Source organism: Nerophis ophidion, linkage group LG19 (genome assembly GCF_033978795.1).
Source record: "Nerophis ophidion isolate RoL-2023_Sa linkage group LG19, RoL_Noph_v1.0, whole genome shotgun sequence".
NCBI classification, from domain to species: Eukaryota; Metazoa; Chordata; class Actinopteri; order Syngnathiformes; family Syngnathidae; genus Nerophis; species Nerophis ophidion.
The window spans coordinates 8,276,296-8,297,472 of record NC_084629.1 but is presented as its reverse complement, the minus strand read 5'-3'; the positions used below and the strand labels follow the sequence as shown (position 1 = coordinate 8,297,472).

At 41.2% G+C, this 21,177-nt stretch overlaps 1 protein-coding gene across 1 annotated transcript in view; it reads left to right on the top strand.

Moving 5' to 3' along the window:
• LOC133537918 (rho GTPase-activating protein 6-like) overlaps positions 1-21,177 on the top strand; it is a 115,035-nt gene that overhangs the window by 68,176 nt on the left and 25,682 nt on the right. The gene's annotated exons all lie outside the window — the stretch shown is intronic.

Here is a 21,177-nt window from a genome sequence, read left to right as displayed (position 1 = left end):
AAATAAATAAAACATAGAAACAGGTTCACAGCAGGTGTATTATGGGGCGCCATTGCAGGATGGATATCACTCAGTGTTAAAAGCCATGGAATAAAAGTATGTTTTTAAGAGAGATTTAAAAACAGGAGGAGAGGAGGCTTGTCTAACACTCAGAGGTAGGTCGTTCCAAAGCTTGGGAGCAGCAGCGGCGAAAGCTCTGTCATCTCAGCCTTGTGTCAGGGACCGTCAGTAGCAGCTGATCGGCTGATCTAAGGGATCGGGTGGGGCAGTAAGGTTGAAGGAGGTCGGAGAGATATGTTGGTGCGAGTTTGTTTAGACATTTAAAAAGAAATAGGAGTTTAAAGTTGATTCGGTAACGCACAGGGAGCCAGTGAAGGGACGCTAATAAAGTGGCGATGTGCTCACGTCTGCGGGTCTGTGTTAGCAGACGAGCTGCAGGCGGGCGAGGGAGGCCTGACTAACGCCTACATACAGGGGCATTGCAGTAGTCTAAACTATTCGAGATTCAAGCCCGTAGTTGCCAGGCAGTCAGCCTGGCGACATCATCCTCTACACACCCTTGCTCCATGCTGATGATCCATGCTCTTTTCTCGTTCCCCGTAAGTCTTGTTATTCTTGCCATAGTTTGCAAGTTGTGTTTTATGTCCATAGTTTATGTTGTAGTACCGTATTTTTCGGACTATAAGTTAGTTTTTTTCATTGTTTGGCCGACTTACCGCAAAATATCAAATAATATTATTTAGCTCATTCACGTAAGAGACTAGACGTATAAGATTTCATCGGATTTAGCGATTAGGAGTGACAGATTGTTTGGTAAACGTATAGCATGTTCTATATGTTATAGTTATTTGAATGACTCTCACCATAATATGTTACGTTAACATAGCAGGCACCTTTTCCGTTGGTTATTTATGCGTCATATAATGTACACTTGGCTTCACGGTGGCAGAGGGGTTAGTGCGTCTGCCTCACAATACGAAGGTCCTGCAGTCCTGGGTTCAAATCCAGGCTCGGGATCTTTCTGTGTGGAGTTTGCATGTTCTCCCCGTGAATGCGTGGGTTCCCTCCGGGTACTCCGGCTTCCTCCCACTTCCAAAAACATGCACCTGGGGATAGGTTGATTGGCAACACTAAATGGTCCCTAGTGTGTGAATGTAAGTGTGAATGTTGTCTGTCTATCTGTGTTGGCCCTGCGATGAGGTGGCGACTTGTCCAGGGTGTACCCCGCCTTCCGCCCGATTGTAGCTGAGATAGGCGCCAGCGCCCCCCGCGACCCCAAAAAAGGGAATAAGCGGTAGTAAATGGATGGATGGATAATGTACACTTATTCAGCCTGTTGTTCACTAATCTTTATTTATTTTAAATTGCCTTTCAAATGTCTATTCTTGGTGTTGGGTTTCATCAAATACATTTCCCCTGAAAATGCGACTTATACTCCAGTGCGACTTATATACGTTTTTCCTTCTTCATTATGCATTTTCGGCAGGTGCGAATTATACTCCGGAGCGACTTATACTCCGAAAAATACGGTAATAGTTTTGTTTCATTGCCAAGTTTTTGTACCTCCTGTGAGCGCCTTTTGTTTGTTCCTTTTTTTGAGTTAAGATTAAAATATGTCGTTACCTTCACATCGTGTCCGATCCAGTTGCTTTGCACCTCGGGAAAACAAACCACGCCATAGTCCACGCCTGGACATTAATCCCAGGTGAGCGTGAGTGTCAATAAAAGAAACACATACAAGATGATGACCAATCAAGTCAAGACTTAACAAGCAGGTGTTGATAAAAGACTTCCCTGCTGTGAGGTGTTCTTGATGTTGGCGGTGTACAACCCCATGTGCTAATAACGATGCACTTTCTCACATCTTTGTGTACAACAATTACATAGAGTACCCGTAAATGGATTTTACTTGAATAGCGCTTTTCTACCTTCAAGGTACTCGAAGCACTTAAGGGGGACGGCGTGGCGCAGTGGGAGAGTGGCCGTGCGGAACCCGAGGGGCCCTGGTTCAAATCCCACCTAGTACCAACCTCGTCACGTCCGTTGTGTCCTGAGCAAGACACTTCACCCTTGCTCCTGATGGGTGCTGGTTGGCGCCTTGCATGGCAGCTCCCTCCATCAGTGTGTGAATGTGTGTGTGGATGGGTAAATGTGGAAGTAGTGTCAAAGCGCTTTGAGTACCTTGAAGGTAGAAAAGCGCTATACAAGTACAACCCATTTTTTTTTTTTTTAAGTACTATTTTCACATTCACACACTGATGGCGGGAGCTGCCATGCAAGGCGCTAACCACGAGCCATCCGGAGCAAGGGTGAAGTGTCTTTCCCAAGGTCTCAACAGACTTCACTAGGATGGCGGAAGCTGGGATCGAATCTCGAACCCTGGCATGGTAGTTGTACTACCCGAGCCACGCCGTATGCTGTTATTGATAAGGAATATTGACTTTGATATAAAATCCTACGATATACAGTTGTGGTCAAAACATTAAAAACACTTGTAATGAACATAATGTCATGGCTGTCTTGAGTTTCCAGTACTTTCTACAACTCTTACTTTTTTGTGATAGAGTGATTGAAACACACTCTTGTTAGTCACAAAAAACATTCATGAAGTTTGGTTCTTTTATGAATTTATTATGGGTCTCCTGAAAAAGTGATCAAATCTGCTGGGTCAAAAGTATACACACTGCAAAAACTGAAATCTAAGTAAGATTAAATATCTCAAATAATGGTGACATTTGCTTATTTTCTGTCTAATAAGATACTACTTCTCACTTAGCAGATTTTATGTTAGTGTTTTACTTGTTTTAAAGGCCTACTGAAACCCACTACTACCGACCACGCAGTCTGATAGTTTATATATCAATGATGAAATATTGACATTGCAACACATGCCAATACGGCCTTTTTAGTTTACTAAATTACAATTTTAAATTCCCCGCTGAGTTTCTTGTTGAAAACGTCGCGGAATGATGACGCGTATTTGTGACGTTATTGGTTGAGCGGACATTTTAGCCCAGCACCACTCACGGCTAAAAGTCGTCTCTTTTCATCGCATACTTACACAGTATTTTGGACATCTGTGTTGCTGAATCTTTTGCTATTTGTTCAATTAAAAATGGAAACTATAAAGAAGAATGCTGTTGGTGGAAAGCGGTGGATTGCAGCTGCCTTTAGCAACCGAAACACAGCCGGTGTTTCTTTGTTTGTTGTGAACCTTTAGCGAACATGTTTCTCTACCACATGTCAACCAGCAAGTTTTCGGATGAGAAAATTGTGATATTAAGTCGGCTCTTATGGGAGACTTGTGCGGAGTTAGCGTCCTCCTCCAGCAGCTGTCATCTTGGCTCCTCTATTGGCTTCTCTCAGAAACACTGGCGGTCGCCGCAGCCCTCTGACTTTCAGGTATGACTTCATAATCTTACTAAAACACTACTAACACAATAAGCAGATAAGGGATTTTCCAGAATTATCCTAGTAAATGTGTCTAATAAAATCTGAATCGCTCCCACTACACTCGCCTTTTTTTTCCTTTTTCTAGTACTTCACTCTAACTTTCCTCATTCACTAATCTTCCATCCTCGCTCAAATTAATGGGGAAATCGTCGCTTTCTCGGTCCGAATCGCTCTTGCTGCTGGTGGCTATGATTGTAAACAATGTGAGGAGCTCCACAACCCGTGACATCACGCGCAAATAGTCGGCTACTTCCTGTACAGGCAAGGCTTTTTTGTTAGCGTCCAAAATTTGAGAACTTTATCGCCGATGTTCTCTACTAAATCCTTTCAGCAAAAATATGGCAATATCGTGAAATGATCAAGTATGACACATAGAATGGACCTGCTATCCCCGTTTAAATAAGAAAATCTCATCTCAGTAGGCCTTTAAGGGTTTTGGTCCTAAATGATCTCACAAGTCTAAAACTACTTTTTTAAAGTAATAATTTCTTTCTTCAAGAATGAAAAACAACAAAATCATGGTGCCAAGCGTATATCATTATCTCAAGATGATGGCACTAGCATTCACTTATTTAAGAATATGTTTCAACATATTGAGCATAAAGGTCTCTTTTTTCTATTAATAAAAGTGCACTTGTTATTAGTGAGAATATACTTATTTTCAGGTATTTTTGGGTTCATTGAGGTTAGCTGATTTTACTTGTTTTGGAAAGTCTTGACAAGCCGAATATTTTTGTTCTATTGGCAGATCATTTTGCTTGGTTTAAATAAAATACCCCTCGTTTTTGTATTTTTTTTTTCTTGTTTTTGAACACTGACTTTTTGCAGTGCATACAGCAATGTTAATATTTGGTTACATGTCCCTTGGCAAGTTTAACTGCAATAAGGCCCTTTTGGTAGCCATCCATAAACTTCTGGCAAGCTTCTGGTTGGATTTTTGACCACTCCTCTTGACAACATTGGTGCAGTTCTTTTGTTGGTTTTCTGACGTGCATTTGTTTCTTCGGCATTCCTCACATTTTCTCCTCCAAACATATTGCTGGGTATTGTGGCCAAACAGCTCAATTTTTGTTTCATCTGACCACAGAACTTTCCTCCAGAAGGTCTTATCTTTTTTCCATGTGATGCATGATGCAAGCCAGGTATTGTTTGCTGTGGTCAGGAACAACATGGCACATAAACAACTATCTGAAAGGCAGCCATTATCACATACGGATAATGTGTCATAAGAAATGCAAAACTGAATTATGTACAGAGGATAAAAGTAAAGGATATTAGCTGAGTTGAAATATACAAACCCCGTTTCCATATGAGTTTGGAAATTGTGTTGGATGTAAATACAAACAAAATACAATGATTTGCAAATCCTTTTCAACCCATATTCAATTGAATATGCTACAAAGACAAGATATTTTATGTTCAAGCTGATAAACATTTTTTTTTTTGCAAATAGTTAACTTATAATTTCATGGCTGCAACACGTGCCAAAGTAGTTGGGAAAGGGCATGTTCACCACTGTGTTACATCACCTTTTCTTTTAACAACACTCAATAAACGTTTGGGAACTGAGGAAAGTCATTGTTGAAGCTTTGAAAGTGGAATTCTTTCCCATTCTTCTTTTATGTAAAGCTTCAGTCGTTCAACCGTCCGGGGTCTCCGCTGTCCTATTTTACGCTTCATAATGCGCCACACATTTTCGATAGGAGACATGTCTGGACTGCAGGCTGGCCTGGAAAGTACCCGCACTCTTTTTTTTTTTTTTTTACGAAGCCACGCTGTTGTAACACATGCTGAATGTGGCTTGGTAATGTCTTGCTGAAATAAGCAGGGGCGTCCATGAAAAAGACGGCACTTAGAAGGCAGCATATGTTGTTCCAAAACCTGTATGTACCTTTCAGCATTAAAAGTGCCTTCACAGATGTGTAAGTTACCCATGCCTTGGGCACTAATGCACCCCCATACCATCACAGATGCTGGCTTTTGAACTTTGCATTGATAACATGTCTGGATGGATTGCTTCCACTTTGGTCCGGATGACACGATGTTGAATATTTCCAAATACAATTTGAAACGTGGCCTCGTCAGACCACAGAACACTTTTCCACTTTGCATCAGTCCATCTTAGATGATCTCGGGCCCAGAGAAGCCGGTTCGCGTTTCTGGATGTTGTTGATAAATGGCTTTCACTTTGCATAGTAGAGCTTTAACTTGCACTTCCAGATGCAGCGACAAACTGTATTTATTGACAGTGGTTTTCTGAAGTGTTCCTGAGCCCATTTGGTGATATCCTTTTAGAGATTGATGTCGGTTTTTGATACAGTGCCGTCTGAGGGATGTTGGTTTCCGGCCGTGCCGCTTACGTGGAGTGATTTCTCCAGATTCTCTGAACATTTTGATGATATTATGGTCCATAGATGTTTAAATCCCTAAATTGCTTGCAATTGCACTTTGAGAAACGTTGTTCTTAATTTGTTTGACTATTTGCTCACGCAGTTGTGGACAGAGGGGTGTACCTCGCCCCATCCTTTCTTGTGAAAGACTGAGCATTTTTTGGGAAGCTGTTTTTATACCCAATCATGGCACCCACCTGTTCCCAATTAGCCTGCACACCTGTGGGATGTTCCAAATAAGTGTTTGATGAGCATTCCTCAACTATATCAGAATGTATTGCCACCTTTCCCGACTTCTCTGTCACGTGTTTTTGGCATCAAATTCTAAAGTTACTGATTATTTGCACAAAAAAAAATCTGTATCAGTTTGAACATCAAATATGTTGTCTTTGTAGCATATTCAACTGAATATGGGTTGAAAATGATTTGCAAATCATTGTATTCCGTTTATATTTACATCTAACACAGTTTTCCAACTCTAATGGAAACGGGGTTTGTAGTAGGACAAAACGATGTTCACCAAATACTCTCATCAACGAAGCATCCACATAAACATATTAAACAGTGGGCTTTCTAGCAATTGGGGAGGCTTGTGTCATGTTTGTCCTCAAACAAAAAACATACTGAAAAAATATTTTTTCCGTTTTCAATGCTTTTTTAAAAAATGCTCCCTCTAGACATTAGGGCGGCGCTAAAGAGCCACATGCAGCTCTGGAGCCGCGGGTTGCGGACCCCCGCCCTAGTGTGGCACCACGTATGGTTCCCTCCCCCCTAAAGCGCGACCCTTTCTAGTTGTTATGAAAAAACAAAACATTTGAGCAAACGTTTCAATCAATGATCAATCAATGTTTATTTATATAGCCCCAAATCACAAATGTCTCAAAGGACTGCACAAATCATTACGACTACAACATCCTCGGAAAAACCCACAAAAGGGCAAGGAGAACTCACACCCAGTGGGCAGGGAGAATTCACATCCAGTGGGACGCCAGTGACAATGCTGACTATGAGAAACCTTGGAGAGGACCTCAGATGTGGGCAACCCCCCCCCTCTAGGGGACCGAAAGCAATGGATGTCGAGCGGGTCAAACATGATGCTGTGAAAGTTCAATCCATAGTGGCTCCAAGACAGCAGTGAGAGTCCCGTCCACAGGAAACCATCTCAAGCGGTTCAGCAGCGTAGAGATGTCCCCAACCGATACAGGCGAGCGGTCCATCCTGGGTCCCGACGAGCGGTCCATCCTGGGTCTCGACTCTGGACAGCCAGTACTTCATCCATGGTCATCGGACCGGACCCCCTCCACAAGGGAGGGGGGGACATAGGAGAAAGAAAAGAAGCGGCAGATCAACTGGTCTAAAAAGGAGGTCTATTTAAAGGCTAGAGTATACAGATGAGTTTTAAGATGAGACTTAAATGCTTCTACTGAGGTAGCATCTCGAACTGTTACCGGGAGGGCATTCCAGAGTACTGGAGCCCGAAATGAAAACGCTCTATAGCCCGCAGACTTTTTTTTTTTGAGCTCTAGGAATCACTAATAAGCCGGAGTCTTTTGAACGCAGATTTCTTGCCGGGACATACGGTACAATACAATCGGCAAGATAGGCTGGAGCTAGACCGTGTAGTATTTTATACGTAAGTAGTAAAACCTTAAAGTCACATCTTAAGTGCACAGGAAGCCAGTGCAGGTGAGCCAGTACAGGCGTAATGTGATCAAACTTTCTTGTTCTTGTCAAAAGTCTAGCAGCCGCATTTTGTACCAACTGTAATCTTTTAATGCTAGACATTGGGAGACCCGAAAATAATACGTTACAGTAATCGAGACGAGACGTAACAAACTCATGGATAATGATCTCAGCGTCTTTAGTGGACAGATTGAAGAGAATTTTAGCGATCTTACGGAGATGAAAGAAGGCCGTTTTAGTAACGCTTTTAATGTGTGACTCAAAGGAGAGAGTTGGGTCGAAGATAATACCCAGATTTTTTACCGTGTCGCCTTGTTTAATTGTTTGGCTGTCAAATGTTAAAGTTGTATTATTAAATAGAGGTTGGTGTCTAGCAGGACCGATAATCAGCATTTCCGTTTTTTTGGCGTTAAGTTGCAAAAAGTTAGCGGACATCCATTGTTTAATTTCATTAAGACACACTTCCAACTGACTACAGTCCGGCGTGTTGGTCAGCTTTAGGGGCATGTAGAGTTGGCTGTCATCAGCATAACAGTGAAAGCTAATACCGTATTTGCGTATGACGTCACCTAGCGGCAGCATGTAGATGCTGAAGAGTACAGGGCCAAGGACCGAACCCTGGGGAACTCCACACGTTACCTTAACATAGTCCGAGGTCACACTGTTATAGGAGACTGATAGCACATGTAATTTATAGTTCAGCACTTGATTATCGCGACACCCTGATTTATTAATTTATCTTAAACGCAGCACAAATTCCCAAGCTTCTCTCTGAAGTCATATTTTACCTCATTGAGCGTAATCATGGAGTTTCAGTGTGAGAAGCACACAAGCAGCGTTGTCTGCTTTGTGCCAAGATTCTTTTTCAAAACATTTTTTATTTTTTTTATTTCTTATTCCCATGACACGCATATAACACAGTGCAGATGTGCCGTGTGTTTAGTGGGGAAGCGTCCGAGGGAGGGGGAGGAGGGGCAGGAGATCAATGTGGCTCCATCCCAGTATGTCACTTCTTTGGCAGGATGCATATCGAATGATTCACCGCTTCAAATTATATTAGCAGCAGAGTCACAAACTGTTGTTTTTCCTCTCTTGTCAGCCTTGAGAGTTCTCGTGTAACACAGCATTCAGATATTACTTTACGGGGCGGCTACACGGATTAGGTTCAATATTTTGTCGCAGCCAAATAGCATTATGTCTGAATATATGCACTCATTCACAGGCGTCATTTTTGATGAATAAACTCAGTCCAAATGAATTCTTACAGGGAACGCAGAAACGTAAAACAATTGAATTAAAGCAGGGGTCACCAACCTTTTTGAAACCAAGAGCTGCTTCTTGGGTACTGATTAATGCAAAGGGCTACCAGTTTGATACACACTTAAATAAATTGCCAGAAATAGCCATAATGCTCAATTTACATTTAACTCTATGTTATTATTAATAATTATTGATATTTATCTTTGTGGAAACACTGATCATCTTAATGATTTCTCACAATAAATATATATAGAAACAGATAAATATATTAAAAAAAGTGTATTTCTGTCCGTCATTCCATCGTACATTTTTCCTTCTACGGAAGGTTTTTTGTAGAAATTAAATGATTTTAAAAAGACACTTAATTGAATGGTTTAAAAGAGGAGAAAACACGAAAAAAAAAGAAAATTAAATTTTGAAACCTAGTTTATCTTCAATTTCGACTCTTTAAAATTCAAAATTCAACCGAAAAAAAGAAGAGAAAAACTAGCTAATTCGATTCTTTTTGAAAAAATTAAAAAGAATTTACGGAACATCATTAAGTATTTTTTCCTGATTAAGAATATTTTTTAGAATTTTGATGACATGTTTTAAATAGGTCAAAATCCAATCTGCACTTTGTTAGAAATATATAACAAATTGCACTGAGCTAATCCCTATTTCTTCTACATTTTCCAGAACTCAAATTTTAAAAGAAATTCAAAAGACTTTGAAATAAGATTTAAATTTGATTCTACAGATTTTTTTTAAATTTGCCAGAATATTTTTTTTGAATTTTAATCATAAGTTCGAAGAAATATTTCACAAATTTTCTTCGTCGAAAAAACAGAAGCTAAAATGAAGAATTAAATTAAAATGTATTTATTATTCTTTACAATAAAAAAAAAATATTTGAACATTGATTTAAATTGTCAGGAAAGAAGGGGAAGGAATTTAAAAGGTAAAAAGGTATATGTGTTTCAAAATCCTGAAATCATTTTTAAGGTTGTATTTTTTCTCTAAAATTGTCTCTCTGAAAGTTATAAGAAGCAAAGTAAAAAAATAAATGAATTTATTTAAACAAGTGAAGACCAAGTCTTTAAAATATTTTCTTGGATTTTCACATTCTATTTGAGTTTTGTCTCTCTTAGAATTAAAAATGTCGAACAAAGCGAGACCAGCTTGCTAGTAAATAAATACAATTAAAAAATAGAGGCAGCTCACTGGTAAGTGCTGCTATTTACGCTATTTTTAGAACAGGCCAGCGGGCTACTCATCTGGTCCTTACGGGCGACCTGTTGCCCTCGGGTACCGCGTTGGTGACCCCTGATGTAGAGTATTCATTTGTTATTACCCCTTATACTAGGCCGGGGGTCAGCAACCCGCGGCTCTCGAGTCGCATGCGGCTCCTTAGTGCCGCCCTAGTGGCTCCCTGGAGCATTTTTAAAAAAGGCTGGAAACTGGGGGAAAAAATGGGGTGGAAATATTTTTTGGGTTTTAGAATGCTTTTTGTTTGGGGACAAACATGACACAAATCTTCCCAATTGTTAGAAAGCCCACTGTTTAACATGTTTGTGTGTATGCTTCACTGATGAGAGCGTTTAGTGGACATCCTTTTGTTCTAATTTTGGCAGTTCTTGAACTCACAATAGTGTGGACTGTGACCCAACAGTTCGTTTTCATGTGAAATTTTCCACTCTTACTTTGTCTCATTTTGTCCACCAAAAGTTTTATACTGTGCGTGAATGCACAAAAGTGCGCTTTGTTGTTATTGACTTGTTTGAGTGCTTGTTTGGTCAGTGCATGACTGCAACTTAATTAATGCCAACATGCTATTTCGGTTTGCTGCATGTACATCCATCCATCCATTTTTCTACCGCTTATTCCCTTTGCGATCGCGGGAGGCACTGGTGCCTATCTCAGCTACAATGGGGCAGGAGGCGGGGTACACCCTGGACAAGTCGCCACCTCATTGCAGGGCTGCTGCATGTACATATTGCATCATTATGCCTCGTTTGTAGGTATCCAACCATCCATTTCCTACCGCTTATTCCCTTTGGGGTCGCCGGGGGCGCTGGTGGCTATCTCATCTACAATTGGGCGGAAGGCGGTGTACACCCTGGACAAGTCGCCACCTCATCGCAGGGCCGCTGCATGTACATTACATATTGCATCATTATGCCTCGTTTGTAGGTATTTTTGAGCTCATTTCATATCCTTCACTTTTATCCTCGTTGTATATAATTTAGTTTTGCATGTGTCATGACACATTATCTGCATGTAATATTGGCTGCATTTCAGATAGTTGTTTGCGTGCCATGTTGTTCCAGACCACAGCAAACATTACCTAGCTTGCCGAAGATTGTAATAAATCTATTAAAGGAAGACAGCCTGAAGTTTCCTTTAACTTGGACACACACATCTATACTTTTGGCCATTAAAAGCTAGTAATACAGGGACATGTGGTAGAAAATGGATGGACATACATTTTTTTCTGTCGAAATGGAAAGAACAAATACATTTAGTAAGAAACACACTTTATTTCCAAGCTTTTTGCTGGCCACATAAAATGATGTGTCTTCACGGGTTTATGAGTATGCAAAAGCCCCAAAATACAATTTATTTGGCCTATTAACTGCATTGTTCTAGGGGCCACATTTCCAGGAAACTGTCACCCCCATGAGATTATGTTTCGTTTTTGTCATGCTTGTTTTTGTTTTTTGGACAATCGGTTCCAATGTTTGCACTTCCTTGTTTGTTTTATCACCATAGCTACTCATTGATTTTCACCTTGCCCTCATGTCACGCCCCTGTCCTCAGCCCTCACACCTGTTTGTAATGATCACTGGTATTATTTAAACCTGTAGTTGCCAAGTGTTCAGCCTGGCAACTTCATTTTCCTCAACCCCCTTCATGCCATACCATACTGTTCATTCATTCTGTCCATACCAAGTAAGTTTTTGTTATTCATGCCACAGTGCAAGTGTTTGTTTCATGTTTATAGTTTGTAGCCTATGTGCTAGTCTTTTGTTTTTTCATTAAATTTAAAGTAAAGTTAAAGTACCAATGATTGTCACACACATACTAGATGTGGCGAAATTATTCTCTGCCTTTGACCCATCACCCTTGATCACCCCCTGGGAGGTGAGGGGAGCAGTGGGCAGCAGCAGTGCCACGCCCGGGAATCATTTATGGTGATTTAACCCCCAATTCCAACCCTTAATGCTGAGAGCCAAGCAGGGAGGTAATGGTCCCATTTATATAGTCTTTGTTTTGACTCGGCCGGGATTTGAACTCACGATCCACCGATCCCAGGGCGGACACTCTAACCACTAGGCCACTGAGTAGTCAAGTCTGTTCTCCGCCATTGTGCGCGCCATGGTATGACTTGGCCGGGATTTGAACTCACAACCTACCGATCTTAGGGCGGACACTCTAACCACTAGTCCACTGAGTAGTCAAGTCTGTTCTCCGCCATTGTGCGCGCCATTTGTTTGCCCATTTGTTAGTTATATCCATCCATTCATCCATTTTCTACCGCTTATTCCCTTTTTTTGGGGGGGGGGCGCTGGTGGCGCCTATCTCAGCTACAATCGGGCGGAAGGCGGGGTACACCCTGGACAAGTCGCCACCTCATCGCAGGCCAACACAGATAGATAGACAACATTCACACTCACATTCACACACTAGGGCCAATTTAGTGTTGCCAATCAACCTATCCCCAGGTGCATGTCTTTGGAAGTGGGAGGAAGCCGGAGTACCTGGAGGGAACCCACGCATTCACGGGGAGAACATGCAAACTCCGCACAGAAAGATCACGAGCCTGGGATTGAACCCAGGACTGCAGGACCTTCGTATTGTGAGGCAGACGCACTAACCCCTCTGCCACCGTGAAGCCTTATTGCCTTATTAGTTGTAGTGTTTAAATAAATAAAATGTACTCACATTCACGTCTAGCTCGTGCTAATTTTCCTTTGCGTCGAGGAAGTAATCGCCGGTCAAAGTCCCAGTCCTGACAGAAACTAAGGACTCAGTTTTCGCTATTATTTTTATTTTGAGACCTAGCATTCTCTGTAGTGGACATTTTGTTTAGGTATGTTTCTTTTATTAGGTATATACTTAAAACAAAAATAGCATTGCAGGGGACAGTTGGGCCCTAAGCAGAATTTAATACTTTTTGACTCAAACTTGAATTTAACTAAATGCATATTTCAAGTTATTTGGAATGCAAAAAAAGAAAAAACAATACAATTGTTAAAACGGAAATTAGTAAACCTTTCTGCATCAATATAGAATGTGAGTGTAGAAGTTTCCTTTTAGTGGGTTCTGCTGGTCACGCACACTTGCATGGGAGTCCAGCGTTTAGGGTTCAACGTTTTATTGATTATGAGTTGTAGCACCTCCCTCGCCTTTTCAGTCCTCTTCACTCTGGTTTGCTTGCGCCAACGTCTCTCCAACCACTCTTCCTCCCGGCCGCTACTGATAAAAACAACAGGTGATTAGAAATCTAGTCCCAGCTGGGCAATCTAATCACCTGTGAGCTGTTTTTCGAGGCCGGCCTTGGCACAAACCGCTAATGCAGCAAGCACGCCAACTCCGCCCCCCTCCACAGTGAGATATAACAGGATAATGCATACATTTATCATTTGTTTTCAAAATCGTCACAAAAAAGTGGGACCCTAAAAATGTACTGTGGGACCCCATTTGTATGACTTGATGGGATCCCATTTTGAAAATTCCTAGCACCAACACTGATGGAGTATTGGTGCGTGCAAAACAGCAGCAGAAAGCTGTGGCCTATGGGCCGACTCTATCCATCCATTTTCTACCGCTTATCCCTTTTGGGGTCGCGGGGGGTGTTGGAGCCTATCTTAATTACAATCGGGCGGAAGGCGGTGTACACCCTGGACAATATTTTTTTTTAAATACAAACCCCGTTTCAAAATGATTTGGGAAATTGTGTTTGATGTAAATATAAACAGAATACAATGATTTGCAAATCATTTTCAACCCATATTCAGATGAATATGCTACAAAGACAACATATTTGATGTTCAAACTCATAAACTGAATTTTTTTTGCAAATAATAATTAACTTAGAATTTCATGGCTACAAGTAGTTGGGAAAGGGCATGTTCACCACTGTGTTACAGCACTTTTTCTTTTAACAACACTCAATAAACGTTTGGGAACTGAGGAAACTAATTGTTGAAGCTTTGAAAGTAGAATTCTTTCCCATTCTTGTTTTATGTAGAGCTTCAGTCGTTCAACAGTCCGGGGTCCCAGCTGTCGTATTTTACGCTCCAGATTCTCTGAACCTTTTGATGATATTATGGAGCGTAGATGTTGAAATCCCTAAATTTCTTGCAATTGCACTTCGAGAAACGTTGTTCTTAAACGCAGTTGTGGACAAAGGGGTGTACCTCGCCCCATCCTTTCTTGTGAAAGATTGAGCATTTTTCGGGAAGCTGTTTTTATACCCAATCATAGCACCCACCTGTTCCCAATTAGCCTGCACACCTGTGGGATGTTCCAAATAAGTGTTTGATGAGCATTCCTCAACTTTATCAATGTATTTTTGCTACCTAATGATTATTTGCCAAAAAATAAATAAATGTTTATCAATTTGAACATCAAATATGTTGTCTTTGTAGCATATTCAACTGAATATAGGTTGAAAATGATTTGCAAATCACTGTATTTAGTTTATATTTACATCTAAAACAATTTCCCAACTCATATGGAAACGGGGTTTGTAATAATAATAAGAAGAAACTTCCAAACAAAAGTTCCTGAATCCGATAATCGAGCTTCCTTTGGAAATGATTACAGTTGACTGCGTTCCCGTAAGAGAGTAAAAAGCTGCTCCTGTTGTTGTTTAGGACAGATGACGGATGAACTAAATTATACTCCCACCTCTTCTATCCCGCCAGGCATTTAGGAATTTAGTGATTCAGCAAAAAATAAATTCCCCTGCCAACACCACCTGCGCATTTTAAAGTGAGCACAAGTTCAAGCAGATTGAGCGAACATGTGTTGTGTGTGTGTGTGTGTGTGTGTGTGTGTGTGTGTCTGTCTGTGTGTGCATTAAAATCCCCCGAGTGAGCGAAGTAAAAACATCATCATCTGAACATACGAGCATTGGAATGGTGTTGATTTCACCAAAGACTGCTGCCCTGAAAGAAACCAAACCTACTTTACTCTGAGAGGAATACAAAGACAGAACTGTGAAGAAGTCCCTCCAATTCCCGCACAGAAAGCAAAAAGAACAATTCAGTGTTCAGTTGGGGTTGGAGCTTGTCGATCTATCTTGATGGTTATTACTGGAACACTGCTTGTTCTTACTGGAGATGCTAACTGATTGTGTTCAAAAACATCAGTCCTGCCAAACAAAGCATATTTCAATTCCTTAGACCTCCAAAAAAAGGGTTTCAGTCGCTAAAAAGAACACTTCTTAACCCAGGAGAAAATGTGAGGTTTCATTAGAATCTGCACTATTTTGTACTGCAGAAATAGGGAACCTATGGCTCTCGATCCAGATGTGGCTCTTTTGATGACTGCATCTGGCTCTCAGATAAATCTTAGCTCCCTTTTTAGACCAGTTGATCTGCCGTTTCTTTTCTTTTTCTTCTATGTCCCACTCTCCCTTGTGGAGGGGGTCCGGTCCGATCCGGTGGCCATGTACTGCTTGCCTATGTATCGGCTGGGGACATCTCTGCGCTGCTGATCCGCCTCCGCTTGGGATGGTTTCCCGGTGGCCATGTACTGCTTGCCTGTGTATCGGCTGGGGACATCTCTGCGCTGCTGATCCGCCTCCGCTTGGGATGGTTTCCTGCTGGCTCCGCTATGAACGGGACTCTCGCTGCTGTGTTGGATCCGCTTTGGCTTGGACTCTCGCGACTGTGTTGGATCCATTATGGATTGAACTTTCACAGTATCATGTTAGACCCGCTCGACATCCATTGCTTTCCTCCTCTCCAAGGTTCTCATAGTCATCATTGTCACCGACGTCCCACTGGGTCATTATTGTCACCGGCCTACCGAGGATGTCGTAGTGGTTTGTGCAGCCCTTTGAGACACTAGTGATTTAGGGCTATATAAGTAAACATTGATTGATTGATTGATTGACATTGCTCAACCTGATAAGTAATGAATAATTCCGCTGGTAGTCACAGTGTTAAAAATAACGTTCAAAATATAAAACATTCTCATACATTTTAATTCATCCAACTGTTTTCTGCCGCACGCGCTCAAGACGTCGCATTAATGGTAAGAAGTATTTTATTTATCATTGGTGAGCTTCCGAATAACAATGTTATTAAAAAGAATAACACACTTATTGTCAGGCTTGCCACTGACAGTTTGTGTTTTAGTTTTTCCTCTGTGTGTGTTTAGTATTTCCTGTTTTTAGTTCCTGTCAGCGCTCTTATTTTGTCTGTTTCCTGTTTCCCCTCAGTTGCGACTGTTTGGCACCTGGCCACACCTGGTGTCAATCAGCCCGCTCCTTTTTTACCTGTTTCGTTCCTCCAGTCAGTGCTGGATTATTGTCGCTCTTGTCGTTGCTACCGGTCGTGTTATATCATGTCTTGTCAAAGCAGCGTTGCGGTAAGCTATATTTGATTGCGGTTTGTAGCTTACTGCCTTTTGTTCCCTGCTTCGAAGTTTGTTTTCATGTTACATGTACGACGTCTGTTTCCTGCTCGATACCTGCTAGCTTCCACGCTAGGCCTTTTTGTTCTTGCTAGCTTCCATGCTAAGCTCCGTTTGTTTTCTGGTTCCCATTCTAGCTCTCTTTGTTTGTTATCCGCCTCCTGCACATTTTTTCTTGTACCCCTTTGGTTTGTTCTTGTTTTAGTATTCTTGTTAAGTCATGTTTTCTCACTCCATGCCTGCCTCCATCTCCGCATTTTGAGGTTTGTCACCAACTTTGATACTTATTATGTGAAGATCTGTCACTTCATTTCTGTTTGTGCTTCTTTGTTTTGTATTTACTTCCCGACAGTGCTCTTATTTAGTTTCCATTTCATGCTTGTCCCACTGGGCCCTGTTTTTTTCCCCTCACCTGCTGTTGATTGGCAGCACCTGCTGCCAATCAGCATGTTTCTATTTATGCTTGTCTCGCGCGCTCCTCAGGACTCTAAGATTGACTATTGTTTAGAACTGTACATGCAAGACTGCTTCTTTTTCCTCTGTTGGCGAGATTAAAAGCATTTTACCTGCTCTTCGCTCTCCTGGTTCCTGCATCTTGCTGCCAAGTGAGTTTGTGACATATTATACTCTATAAATGTTGGTCTTACTTAGACATTCAGTTGTACATTTCAAAATACTTGGCTTGAATGGCTCTCTCAGCCAAAAAGGTTCCCGACCCCTGTTCTACAGAGACAAAGCACTAGAAATGTTGATGCATCCGCGTTATTGTCTACTTTATAGGCCTACTGAAATCCACTACTACCGACCACGCAGTCTGATAGTTTATATATCAATGATGAAATATTAACATTGCAACACATGCCAATACGGCCTTTTTAGTTTACTAAATTACAATTTTAAATTTCCCGGGGAGTTTCTTGTTGAAAACGTCGCGGTATGACGACGCGTGCGCGTGACGTCTCGGGTTGTAGCGGACATATCAGCCCAGCACCACACACGGCTAAAAGAAGTCTCTTTCCATTGCATAATTACACAGTAATGTGGACATCTGTGTTGCTGAATATTTTGCAATTTGTTCAATTAATAATGGAGACGTCAAAGAAGAATGCTGTTGGTGGAAAGCGGTGGATTGCAGCTGCCTTTAGCACCAAAACACAGCCAGTGTTTCTTTGTTTGTTGTGAAGCTTTAACACGGAGCGGTCAAGCAAACATGTTTCTCTAGTTTTTGGATGGGAAAATTGTGGTATTAAGTTGGCTCTAACCGGAGACGCCAGTGGATTATGGGACCTCCTCCCGCAGCTCAAAAAGGCAGCTGTGATCTTGGCTCCTCCATTGGCTTCTGTGAGAGACACTGGCGTTCACCGCAGCCATCCGACTTTCAGGTATGACTTTACAATCTCACTAAAACAGTATTAAAACAACAAGCAGATAAGGGATCTTCCAGAATTATTCCAGCAAATGTGTCTGATTACATCTGAAACGGAGCCTGGAGCCGTCGCCTTTTTTTTTTTTAGTACTTCACTCTAAACGTCCTCATCCACGAATCTGTCATCCTCGCTCAAATTAATGGGGAAATTGTCGCTTTCTCTGTCCGAATAGCTCTAGCTACTGCTGGCTAAGATTGTAAACAATGTGATGATGTGAGAAGCCCTACAACCCGTGACGTCACGCTCTTATCGTCTGCTACTTCCGGTACAGGCAAGACTTTTTTATTAGCGACCAAAAGTTGCGAACTTTATCGTCAATTTTGTCCACTAAATCCTTTCAGCAAAAATATGCCAATATCGCGAAATGATCAAGTATGACACATAGAACGGACCTGCTATCCCCGTTTAAATAAGAACATCTCATTTCAGTAGGCCTTTAAGATAATGTGCCTAGACCAGGGGTGTCAAACTCATTTTAGCTCAGGGGCCGCATGGAAGAAAATCTGTGCACACGTGGGCCGGACTATTAAAATTATGGCAATTAAAACTAAAAACTAAAGACAACTTCAGATGGGTTTTTTTGTGTCTTATCTTGCCAAAAAATAGAACAAACCCATTCTGAAAATATTACAATAAAAATATAGAAAATAATACCGGCAGTGGTAAAGTTTAGATCCATGATGGAAAGAAGAAAGTGAATGAATGTTTATAACTGAATAAATTTACATATGCAGAAACTAGGGCTGGGTGATATGGCCTTTTATTACTATATCTATTTTAGGCGATACACGATATATATCTCGATATTTTGCCTTAGTCTTGAATGAACACTTGATACATATAATCACAGCAGGATGATGATTCTATATGTCCACATTAAAACATTTTTGTTCATACTTCATTAATATATGCTCATTTTAAACTTTCATGCACAGAGGGAAATCACAACCAAGTCAATTGACCAAAACTGTATTTATTAAACAGTGGCACACACATTCATGTCATTTCCAAAACAGAAAGTGCAAGATTGTCAGATATATTTTAAAACAAGCTATTAGTGCACTTTTGAGCATGATGTCATTAAGATTGCATATGAAAACAACCCAAAATTAAAGGCCTACTGAAATGAGATGTTCTTATTTAAACAGGGATAGCAGGTCCATTCTATGTGTCATCCTTGATCATTTCGCGATATTGCCATATTTTTCTGAAAGGATTTAGTAGAGAACATCGATGATAAAATTTGCAACTTTTGGTCGCTAATAAAAAAAGCCTTGCCTGTACCAGAAGTAGCAGATGATGTGCGCGTGACGTCACGGGTTGTGGAGCTCATCACATCTGAACATTGTTTACAATCATGGCCACCAGCAGCGAGAGCGATTCTGACCGAGAAAGCGACGATTTCCCCATTAATTTGAGCGAGGATGAAATTTGTGGATGAGGAAAGTGAGAGTGAAGGACTAGAAAAAAAAGACTATACAGTGGGAGCGATTCAGATGTTATTAGACAAATTTACTAGGATAATCCTGGAAAATCCCTTATCTGCTAATTGTGTTACTAGTGTTTTAGTGAGATTATATGGTCATACCTGTACAACCTGAAGGTCGGCCCAGCACCTTTCTTCAGCACCAGTCGACGGTTGGTGGCGATGCCCATCTCTGCCCTTCGTAAGGGACCCGCTTCGAAACACGATCTTTCGAAAGGATCGCTGCATAATACACTGTACTTTGTGTGTGTGGTCCAATCCAACCGTGTTCGCTTGACCGCTCTGTTCCATAGTAAAGCTTCACCGTCATCTTTCGGGAATGTAAACAATGAAACACCAGCTGTGTTTGTGTCGCTAAAGGCGGCCGCAATACACCGCTTCCCACCTACAGCTTTCTTCTTTGATGCCTCTATTATTCATTGAAGAAATTGCAAAAGATTCAGCAACACAGATGTCCAGAATACTGTGGATTTATGCAATGAAAATAGACTACTTATAACTGGGAACAATGCTGGAACAAAATCTCCTCTACAATGCGTGAAGTCACGCGCACGCGTCATCATACCGCGACGTTTCAGCAGGATACTTCGGCGCAAAATTTAAAATTGTAATTTAGTAAACTAAAAAGGCCGTATTGGCATGTGTTGCAATGTTAATATTTCATCATTGATATATAAACTATCAGACTGCTTGGTCGGTAGTAGTGGGTTTCAGTAGGCCTTTAAAGTGCACTTTTTGTACAGAACACCACTATAATAGTTTAAAACAAAGTGCACTTTTGTGCATGATGTCACACAAGATATTTCAATAAGTGTCAAAAATGAGCTGCATAATAGGAAATAAAATAGCAGTGCTGCTACTTTTTGTAGCAACGCTTTTGCCGCATAAATGTTCAACATATTCCCGCTTGAAGGCAAACCACCGCCAGGCTATTGGTCCCATGCTGTTTTTATTGGGAATTAATTCTTCCTTCATTTCTTACCAGATTCGCACCTTCTTTCTGTCGTATTACCACTTGCATCACAGCTAATGTTAACCTGCTATGGCGTTGCACACATGACAGTGTGTGACATATTTAAGAGGGATCGGACTGCAGAGGTCAACACTGAACCCAACCTCCGTGCCCCCTCCTATAAATAATATAAATATTGCAAAACCGGTTACAAAGGCTCCTAATTTAGCCGCATGGCCGCAGTGACATTTCTGGTTGTTATTTATAATCTACATCAGGTGTCCCCAACCTTTTTAGCACCAAGCACCGGTTTAATGGAGGCATTATTTGCAGGGACTTGCTCTCCACTTGCACCAGATAAATACTGCAAAAATAAGTGCATGATAAATACAACTCACTATAACGCTGAATTAGTGGGAGACCTAAGCTTGTTTCTTTGTAATGAGATCCCCAGCAGTTTAACATCAACCTGCGGGGGACTGCAGATAGAAATCAGCCTTTGGCTACAATCTGTCACATTTATATTTTATATGTTCATTGATGTGCTTTGTATCATGTCATAAATGTATAACAAATGGCAACTTCCTATGATAACAAACGTATTGGTGTCATGTCTTTGTGATCATGTTTTCTTTAGTTGTGTTAGATTACTTCAAGACTCCATTAGTTCCTGTTTTTTTCACTCCATTGTTTTGTTTCCATGCCAACCCATTAGTTTTCACCTGTCCCCATGTCACGCACCTGTTTTCAATTACCACAGCATTATTTAAGCCACAGTTGCCAGGTAGTCAACCTGGCGACATCACCTTCTATCACCCTCGATCAACTTCTACAAACCCATGATTCCATGCCAATGATCCATGCCCCTTTGTCTCAGTCATGGTAAGTGTTTTCGTT